The sequence below is a fragment of the Periophthalmus magnuspinnatus genome, chromosome 4 (assembly GCF_009829125.3).
Source record: "Periophthalmus magnuspinnatus isolate fPerMag1 chromosome 4, fPerMag1.2.pri, whole genome shotgun sequence".
Lineage (NCBI taxonomy): Eukaryota > Metazoa > Chordata > Actinopteri > Gobiiformes > Gobiidae > Periophthalmus > Periophthalmus magnuspinnatus.
The window spans coordinates 32,013,173-32,023,190 of NC_047129.1; positions in this window are offsets into that span (position 1 = coordinate 32,013,173).

Consider the following 10,018-nt stretch of genomic DNA (forward strand, 5'->3'; position numbering starts at 1 on the left):
GATTATCACTTCAAAACAAAACAAGGCATCGTTCGAATGAAGTGTGAAGTCCTCAAAATGGCGCCACGGAACAGGAACAGGAACAGGAACAGGACGAACCCCATGAATAAAAAGTGCTATTGTTATCTTCACGGAGGAGCAGGACACGGCACTGCACCTGGAGGGTTAAAGTGTGTGTGCGTATGTGTGTGTGTGTGTGTGTGTGTGTGCGTTTAGCTAGCGGCCCTCGGCACAGCCCCTTCAAAGCCTCCTCATCCTTTTGTCTGCTAACATGGAAGAGACACCGGTAAAGGGGGCACGCTTTGATATCCACTCACTTTTATTGATCAGACAGAACGCAGACGCTCCGCTTTCTTCTTTACCTATTGATTACATCCAGACAAGGTTTTATTTTATCCCTGTTTGATTTTTGTCTGAAGAACACATCTGGGTTGTCAGGCGAAGAACATTTATTTTAGCTGACTTTATTATTTTTTTTGGATTTTTTTTTTGTTCAAATCTGACACCAAAAAAAAAAAAAAAAAGTTGCAACGCGCAGACGACTCCCACTCGCGTCTTGTTGGCTTTCAAGTTGCGTGGCGGCCTTTGAACTGGGGGTTTTAGGACGGCGGGAGGGAAAAGGGGGGGAAAGAGGGGCGGAGGGGGGGGACCGTGGGAACATTAAGAGAGCCGGGCGCACAGGTAAAACGGAGATTCGGAGCTCTGGTGTGACGGGAGAAGAAGAGTCGGATCCGCGCGAGGTCTGAACCTGCGGAGAGACGACTGCGGAGAACATTCTTAAGGTTTCAGTTCAGTTTTAAGTTTGTTTCTATGGCAGGTTTAAAACGACTTCAGCTGAACAAAATACAAAAAAAAGGAGGAAAACGACAATAAAACACCAGTATATCCTGTCTAGCTCGATTAAAGTTCCTCAAAATGCTCTGTTCCACCTTGTGATGTCATGACGTGGTGGTTTTCAAGTTCACTTTTTACTTTTTACCTTTAGTTTAGTGACAGATTTGCAATTCCAGATGCTGAAATGATCCAAATGATTCTAGAAATGAAGGTGTGTGGAGTTTAAAAACACACTGGAGCACTTCCTGTATCACCACTTGATGACATCACAAGGTGGAACAGAGTGTTTTCAGTTTGACAGAAGAACTCAGCGTACGTGAGACTAATGCAGACTTCTCATTTTGAAATATAACTTTTGTAAGTTTTTCTGTCAGACCTGAGACTCATTCCTCCTCTTTTCCCTCCTTTCCCCTCACTCTTTCTCCTCCTCCTCCACCATCTCTCCCTTCTGCTGCTCTCTCTCTCCTCCTCTCTCTGCCTTCTCCTTCTCTCCCCCCTCCTCTTCCTTCTGTCACTCCTCCTCCTCTCTCTCCCTCCTCCTCTTCTGTCTCATTTCTACTCCTCTATCTCCTTCATCCTCTCTCATCCTCCTTTCCTCCTTCTCTCTCTCTCTCCCTCTTCTCCCTCCTACTTCTCTCTTCGTTCTCCTCTCCCTCCTCCTCTCTCTCCTCCTCCTCTCTCTTCCTTCTCCTCCTCTCCCTTCTCCTTCTCCTTCTCTTCCTCTCCTCCCTCCTCCTCTCTCTGACAGATGTGCTGATGTGGAGACGCTCTTAACTCTTTATGGGTCAAGTACATATTTTACTGGCCGCTCCTCTTCCCATCCTCCCTCCTCCTCTCCCTCTTCCTCCTCTTCCTCCTGTCACTCCTTCTCTTCCTCTCCTCCCTCCTCCTCTCCTCTCTCTCTCTGACAGATGTGCTGATGTGGAGATGCTCTTAACTCTTTATGGGTCAAGTACATATTTTACTGGCTGCTCCTCATCCTCTTCTCCTCTCCCTCTTTCCCCTCTTCCTCCTCTTACTCCTGTCACTCCTCCTCTCTCTCCCTCCTCCTCTCCCTCCTCCTCCTCTCTCTCCCCCCTCCTCTCCCTCTTCCTCCTGTCACTCCTACTCTTCACTTCGTTCTCCTCCTCTCCTCTCTTCCTTCTCCTTCTCTTCCTCTCTCTATCCTCCTCCTCTCTCTTCCTTCTCCTCCCCTCCCTCCTCCTCTCTCTCTCCTCCTCTCTCTCTCCTCCCTCCTCTCTCTCCCTGCTGCCACTCCTCCTCCTGTCTCTCCCTCTTCCTCTCTCCCTCCTCCTCCTCTCTCTCCCTCCTGCTCCTCTCTCTCCATCCTCCTCCTCCTCTCTTCCTTCTCCTCCTCTCTCTCTCCTTCCTCCTCTCTCTCCCTGCTGCCACTCCTCCTCCTCTCTCTCCCTCCTCCTCCTCTCTCTCCTCCCCCTCTTCCTCCTGTCACTCCTCCTCTCTCTCCGTCCTCCTCCCCTCCTCCCCCTCTTCTTCCTGTCACTCCTCTCTCTCTGTCCTCCTCTCCTCCTTCCTCCTCCTCTCTCTCCCTCCTCCTCGTCCCTCTCCTCCCCCTCTTCCTCCTGTCACTCCTCCTCTCTCTCCGTCCTCCTCCTTCCTCCTCCTCTCTCTCCCTCCTCCTCATCTCTCTCCTCCCCCTCTTCCTCCTCCTCTCTCTCCTCCCCCTCTTCCTCCTCCCCCTCCTCCTCTCTCTCCGTCCTCCTCTCCTCCTCCCTCTCTCTCTGACAGATGTGCTGATGTGGGGACACTCTCAGCTCTTTACGGGGCAAGTGTATATTTTACTGGCTGCTCCTCTCCCTCCTTTTCTTCCTCTCCATCCTCCCTCTCTTCTCCCTCCTCCTCCTCCTCCTCCTCCTCTCCCTGACAGATGTGCTGATTTGGGGGGTGTGCTGAGAGTTTTACTGTTCGTTCCACATCTGCACGTGACACTGAAGTAAATCCGCTCGGAAGTGTGCCGTACGCCGCCAATGAGATCGCTCGTAAAACCCGCCGCTCTGGGAGACTTGAACTCGACGCCGCCGCGCCGCCTTTAAAGACCGGCCTTAATTGGGGATGTTGTAAGAAATCTAAATATTTAATCACTGCTTGTACTTAAATGTTTAGAGCTCGTTTGCATATGTAAATGAGCTCCTCGGGCTCCGTGTGTGCGGCGTGTCGGACGTACGGAACAGGAGGGAACGTCTACGGAGGATTAAACGTACACGAACGAACAAATTATTATCGACCTGGAACGTACAGAATGAGCGAGTGTGACGTCACCCACGGCGTTTAGCTCCAGTCAAATGAAGCTAATCGAGGCTAGCGGTTATAGCAGCGAATCTGGAGCCGAGTTCCGTATTTGAAACTACGACCACGAGCAGTTAAAGGTAACGCCCCTCTTTACAACGTCCTTCGCACGCATCACTGGTCAGGCAGGGGGCGGGAACTTAGCAACGCTATCAGTCAAACCTGTTGCTAACGCTAGCAAAAGAAGACGCCTGATTTGGCTGTTATTAATGTTCATATCTTAATTTACGGACACGATAGTGAAATTGTCGTTTTGCTCTGTTTTTACTCCTCCCTCCTCCGTGTCTGTGGTGGGCGGAGACTCTGGCACCGCCCATTACACGCCGGCAGCCCGTGAACGCTCAAACCTGCACCTGCGGACGACAAAGGGACCGAGGATCGTCCGTGTATCCCCTCGTGATCCCGCCTCTTGGACCCAACCTGCACCTCCGCCCCCGACCCGGCTCTCCACGAACACCTCAGCCTCCGACCCGGCTCTCCGCTAACACCTCCACCTCTGACCCGGCTCTCCACGAATACCTCAGCCTCCGACCCGGCTCTCCACGAACACCTCAGCCTCTGACCCGGCTCTCCGCGTACACCTCCGCCTCTGACCCGGCTCTCCACGAATACCTCAGCCTCCGACCCGGCTCTCCACGAACACCTCAGCCTCTGACCCGGCTCTCCGCGTACACCTCCGCCTCTGACCCGGCTCTCCACGAATACCTCAGCCTCCGACCCGGCTCTCCGCTAACACCTCCGCCTCTGACCCGGCTCTCCACGAACACTTCCGCCTCCGATCCGGCTCTCTGCGTACACCTCCGCCTCTGACCCGGCTCTCCACGAACACCTCAGCCTCCGACCCGGCTCTCCGCTAACACCTCCGCCTCTGACCCGGCTCTCCACGAACACCTCAGCCTCCGACCCGGCTCTCCGCAAACACCTCAGCCTCCGACCCGGCTCTCCACGAACACCTCAGCCTCCGACCGGCTCGAAGACGTCAGCCTACAACCCCGCTCTCTGCTCCGTCAATCTACGTTTACATTTCCGTGTTTGTGAATAATCTCAACGTTCAAATTTTTACCGCGAGTCTGAATTTGATCCCACAGACATTACGAAAGAAATAAAAACCCCAGGATCACGTAGAGCGGGTCAATACGAACATTTAAGACCAAAATGACGAGTCTGACACCGGAACGCGGCGGCTAGCAGGTTAGCAATGTCCGTTTATGTTTACAGTCTACGTCCGTCTTTGAAATGTTTCTCGGCAAAGTAATGGATCGGTTTTTGCAAGATTCCAAAGATTATGGAGACAAAAAAAATAGACGGAAATTTCCCAAGTCTAGAAACGATCATAAACATCACAACATCTTCGCAAAAAAAAAAAGAAAAAGAAAGAGGAAGAACTCATCCAACATTTAAACACATGTCACTGAGATACTTTAGCATCGCCAAGAGCGTCGCTGAATAATGTAACGTTTGTGCTGCCCGCCGTTCGAGTGGTCTGCGGATTTACGCAAGCGGCGAGTCTGCGGAGCGACCACAGCAGGTTTCGCAAAATGCACAAAAGTCGTAAAAAAACAATGTGTCCTGTTACGCTGACCTCTGACCTCTGCGGGCCCGGGTGAGGAGCGGATCTGCGGAGAGAATCCACAGCAGTCTGGAGCAGATTTCACCATTTTCACTCACGTCAGGGCGACAGTGGCTCAGCTGGTAGAGCGTTCGTCCGCTGATCTGAAGGTTGGCGGTTCAAATCCTGCTCCTACAGATGAACGCTGTTGTTGTGTCCTTGGGCAAGACCCTTAACCCACCTCACACTCACTTGCGCGTGAACGGTTCTTTGATTTAAAGCGCTTTGAGTGACTTGAAAGTAGAAGATCGTTGTATAAAAACGTGATAATTTTGCATTTTCACGTAATCAGATGAGCACGTCTCGGCGTTACATCGTGAACCCGCGCAAACCCTCACTTTCGGTCGAACGCACACTTCCCAGATGTCGCTCCCGTTAGCGTTAGCAGTAGGTTTGATTGACAGCGCTGCTAACCGTCCGCTACCTGCTAAACCGACGGCGCGAGTGGAGAAGGGCGTTATTTTCAAAAGCGTCGCACCGGATTGGCTCTTTAGTTGCTATGACACTCGCGGTCGGGATTCGAAAGATGAAACTCAGCTGCAAATTAGCCGCTGTAACTGCTAGCCTCGATTAGCTTCATTTGACTGGAGCGAAACGCCGCGGGTGACGTCACACTCACTTAATCCACTTCTTTAAACGGTCTATGGATGAACGGTCCCTGAATTCGACAAAACTTCTTCTCCAAACCCTCTAAACTGTTACGTAACTCTGCCGTTAGCATGTGAGCCTGTTGTTTTGATGTTTTTTTTTTAGGGTCTTTAGCTGCTAGCGTGACAGTTTGTTTACGAGCGTCGCACCGGTCAGCACAGAGGGGAGGGGGGCACCTGTAAACTCTGCCGCCGAGGATCACGTTTCTTTTGAACACGGTTTTAAGACGACATTTGTTTTCAATCTTTTTACAGTTTGTGAAAAAAAAAAAGAAAAACGACATCGTCCGGAAAAAGCGAAAAAAGTGATGCTTCCGATTTCTAGTTCAGGCTGTTTTTCTCTTAAAGCTTGAAAAGTTGGTGGCGTAAACAGACAATCCAAACTTGTTAAATTAATCTTAAGGTTTGAAGTCTTGAATAAAATATAAAACTGATAATCTTCACATCTTTACGGTTGAATAATGGCACCACGTTCTGAAGTTAATGCGAAAAAATAAATGACTTTTATATTTATTTCTAACAGTTTGAACTTTAAAGAGTCCATATTACTCTATTTCCTGATCTGTTCTAGTGTCGTTTCCTCGTCACAAACAGACCTGGAGTTGTGTTTTGTTTCATTCAAACTGAAAACACTCCGTTCCACCTTGTGATGTCATCGTGTGGCAATACAGGAAGTGCTCCGCTGTGTTTTTAAACTCCACACACCTTCATTTCTCGAATCATTTGGATCATTTCAGTCCTGGAATGACCAATCTCTACTGAACAAAAGGTGAAAATTAACTTCGAAAACTACCACTTCATGACATCACAAGGTGGAACGGAGTGTTTTGAGCGTTGGAGACTAATAATAAAAGGGTTAAACGTGTGTGAATGAAACAAAACACATCTTCAGGTCTGTTTTTGACGAGGAAACACGACTTTAACCTAAAAAGAGTCAATTTCGTGTAATATAGGACCTTTAAAAGCATTTTAGTAAAGTGATCTGCAAAGTAAGTGCAGATCAGTGGGCGTGGCCAGGGGGTTGGTGAAAACAGGACTTTTTGGAGCTATGGCGTCAAATACAGGAGAACAGAGATGACTCAAACACGTATGAATTATCTCCTTTAATAATGTGACGTTCCACGATACTCAAGTTCCAGTTTCTTCTCGCCGTGTTGTGTATCTCCCACGGTGCAGTAGGCCGGAGCAGCCAGAGGGGGGCGTGTGTCTGCGACTGAAGGGGCCTCTCTTTACTGGAGCCCCTGTGGTTTATTTGGCCCTGAGCTCTGCGGTCTGCTTGTACTTTACTGGGCCCCCTCTCGGACTCGGCATATTGACACCGCGCGGTGACCTGACGCTGCGGGGAACTGCGTGTACGTTTACGGCCGGAATGTGCAGCGGTTGCCGAGGTGACGCGACGCACACATTAGCAAACGCTGCCCCCCCCCCCAAAAAAAAGTTAAGAAATGGTTTGGAAACGTGAGGAAAAATGCAAAACAACAACAACAGCTTTTTTTTTTTTTAGGAAATGGTGATGAATACGAGCGTGACTTTCTGGAAAACAGTCGGCTAACGCTAGCTAGCTTGTGACGGTATGTTATTTGAGACTTATTTAGCGGCACAAATCAGCTCACCTGTTGTAGTTTCAGCCGAATCAGCTCTTTAAGGTCAGATTGTGTTAAAACAAACGTCAGATTAAAGTCTAACTTGAGTAACAGAGGTTCAGACGGAGCAGTGCTTCTAGTTAGCTTCGCCGTCCTCCTGGGAATGTTAACGACATCGGCCGCAAAGTCTGAATAGGGCCATGCAGAGCGGAGGGAGAGCACACAGTGGACACAGGGCGGGTTATGTCCAGCTCCACATGGGGTGCTCCCTCCTGTGGTACTCCGCGGTGTTTACACGCAAAGATGTTTACAAATGTTACTATGGAAAATAACTGTTAGCTGAGAATCCGACGATGAGCTGGAAGCCTGGAATTACCGATCTCTACTGAACTAAAGGTAAAATGTAGCTTGAAAACTCCCACTTCATGACATCACGAGGTGGAACAGAGCGTTTTTGAGCTGAGCGTTTGACGAAACGTTCTGCACTGACAAAAAACACCTGCGGTCGCGCCCAAAAAAAACGCCGAGGAAGACGCTAACTATCGTACAAAAAGTTGGACTTCTGGACACGCTGAGGGAAGGTAGAAGTTACGCGGCTGTAGGGGGCGCCATTATGGGATAAATGAATCTTCGGTTTGTCGCATAAAGAAGGAGGAAAATAACATAAGGACGACAGCAGCGATGAGTTTTAACAAGGATGAAAAAAGCGAGAAGACAAGTAAGGATGGAGTCTGCTTTAGCTTTGTGGATGCAGGAAAAGGAACATTCCGGGACATTACAGTGAAGTGAAGAGGCTGTGAAATATGCCACTTTAATCATTTGTTATGTGTTCAACCTCGTAGGATGATCATTAAAATTAAATTTGTTACAGTATTTCTAAAAGCGTCATTTTTATTTAAAGTGTAGTATTTGGTTTCATTCTATTAAACTGTGATTATTGTTTAAAATCTACGAAGGTTTGAACTTTGAGAGAGTTTAAACAAGAGAGAAATGTGAGAAAATGTGAACGCCTGTGTGAGAAAAGTGTATAAAGTGTGTGGTGAGGGGTTTTACAGACAAAAACATAACAGAATAGTAAAAAATAAAGCTGATACTTCGCGGATTTTGCCTGTTGCGGGTCATTTTTGGAACGTAACCCCCGCGATAAAACGAGGGACCGCCGTACAACTCCAACAGCAGCCATCAGAACGACGCTTACGACGAACGTTTCACTCCCCGATTCCGGAGGTAGTCTTCTGAATCGCGTTCCCATGGCCTCCTGTGCAACGTCAGCGTGAATGAACTTAACTGTGCGTCGCCCGCTTTTGATGGATGACTACGGGGACCAACCATCTCCACCTACGCCGTCCCAGGAGAGCGCCAGATGGATCCCCGAACTGGGAACACCCCCCGCTCCCTCCACCTCCTCCTCCTCCGCATTTCATTCTAAATATGACTTTAACCTGTTTTAAGTCACTCAGGCAAACAACACTACCTTTCATATGAAGAACGGGCCCTGGCGTTGTCCCTAGCGGATGGCGTACCTCAGCGCTAACTAATACCATTGAAGCTACTGCCACTGCCGAGCCTGCGCCACGAGCTATTTCAAATGCGCGGGAAAAATATTGATATTCCCTGCGTCTAAAAACAAAACAAACAAGAGGAAGAGGGTGAAAAGCGGGAAGAAAGAGGGGTGGATGTCCTCAGAGCGGGGCCCATTTCCCCGGCTGTGAAACGCGCGGCTCACCTGGGACGCGCGGAGCAGAGGAGCTAGCTTTAATCTACGCGCGCGCATAAGCATTCGGAGACGTAACCGCCATAAGGAGCGTGAGGCAGTAAATATAATAATGGGACTGTTGTTTTTAAGATACGTGAGATTATTATTCAGTTTATCGTCGACGTAACAGGTATTTCAGAACCGTTTTGGCGTCGAGTAGCTTTGCGGGACACTCGAAAAGTCCGAGAGACGGGTTAAAAGTTTGGACGCGGCTCCTCGTGCGGTGTTTTTCTTTCGCGTTTATGCGTTTCTACGTTTTAGATGCGTGCAGAAGTCATCAGAAATATGATGTAACGCGCGTCGAATTATGTAAAAATGTTTATTCAGATCCTCAAAGTGTCTCTTGTTTGATTTGTGGACCGAGCTGCGAACCCTTGTCCTGTCAGGGTCAAGACGTGTCAAGTGTCTAAAGCGGTGATCAAAAGCAAATATAAAAAAAAATTGTTTTTTCTTTCATAGTTCGTTCAATCAGTCATAGTTTTGATGAATCTACAGTGTAAATAATCACGGAAATAAAGAAGAAACAAATGCAAAAATGTGTCCTAACCACAGACTATTTATATAAATGGACGTAGCTAACCTGCTAGCCGCCACGTTCCAAACAGGAAGTGAGCATGTGCGCGCTTCCTGCTCCGTCGACTCTGGCTTCAATTCACTTTCCATTGAAAAACTGCGTCCCCTCTCTCTGTAACTGCGTCTTAAACGTTCGTATTTACCCGCTCTACATGATCCTGCCGTTTTTATTTCACTATTTTGTCCGTAAATCAAAATACGAACGTTAAGAACAGACAACGACAGGCGCCGTCCTTCCCTGAGGTCGCCCCCGCTAGCGTTAGCAACAGGTTTGATTGACAGTGTTGCTAAGCGTTCGCTCTCTGCCTCGCTCTGGATTTAGTTTATTCTTTGCACACGGTCCCTGACAAATTAAGTCATTAATCTCACAAAAGAAAAGAAGATTTCTACCAGATTTCAGAGAATCTGCAACTGACCTGAAGGTTGGTGGTTTGAATCCCGCTCTCGACACAAACATCATTGATAGAGCGGTCAGATCCACAGGTTGGCGGTGCGATTCCAGCTCCCACAGATGAACGCTGCCGTCGTGTCCTTGGGCAAAACACTTAACCCGCCTCGCCCCAAGTGTCTGTGTGCGCTGGTGTGTGAACGTGTGTGAATGTGTGTGAAAGTGTGTGAACGTGTGTGAACGTGTGTGAAAGTGTGTGAATGTGTGTGAATGTGTGTGAAAGTGTGTGAAAGTGTGTGAATGTGTGTGTGAAAGTGTGTGAAT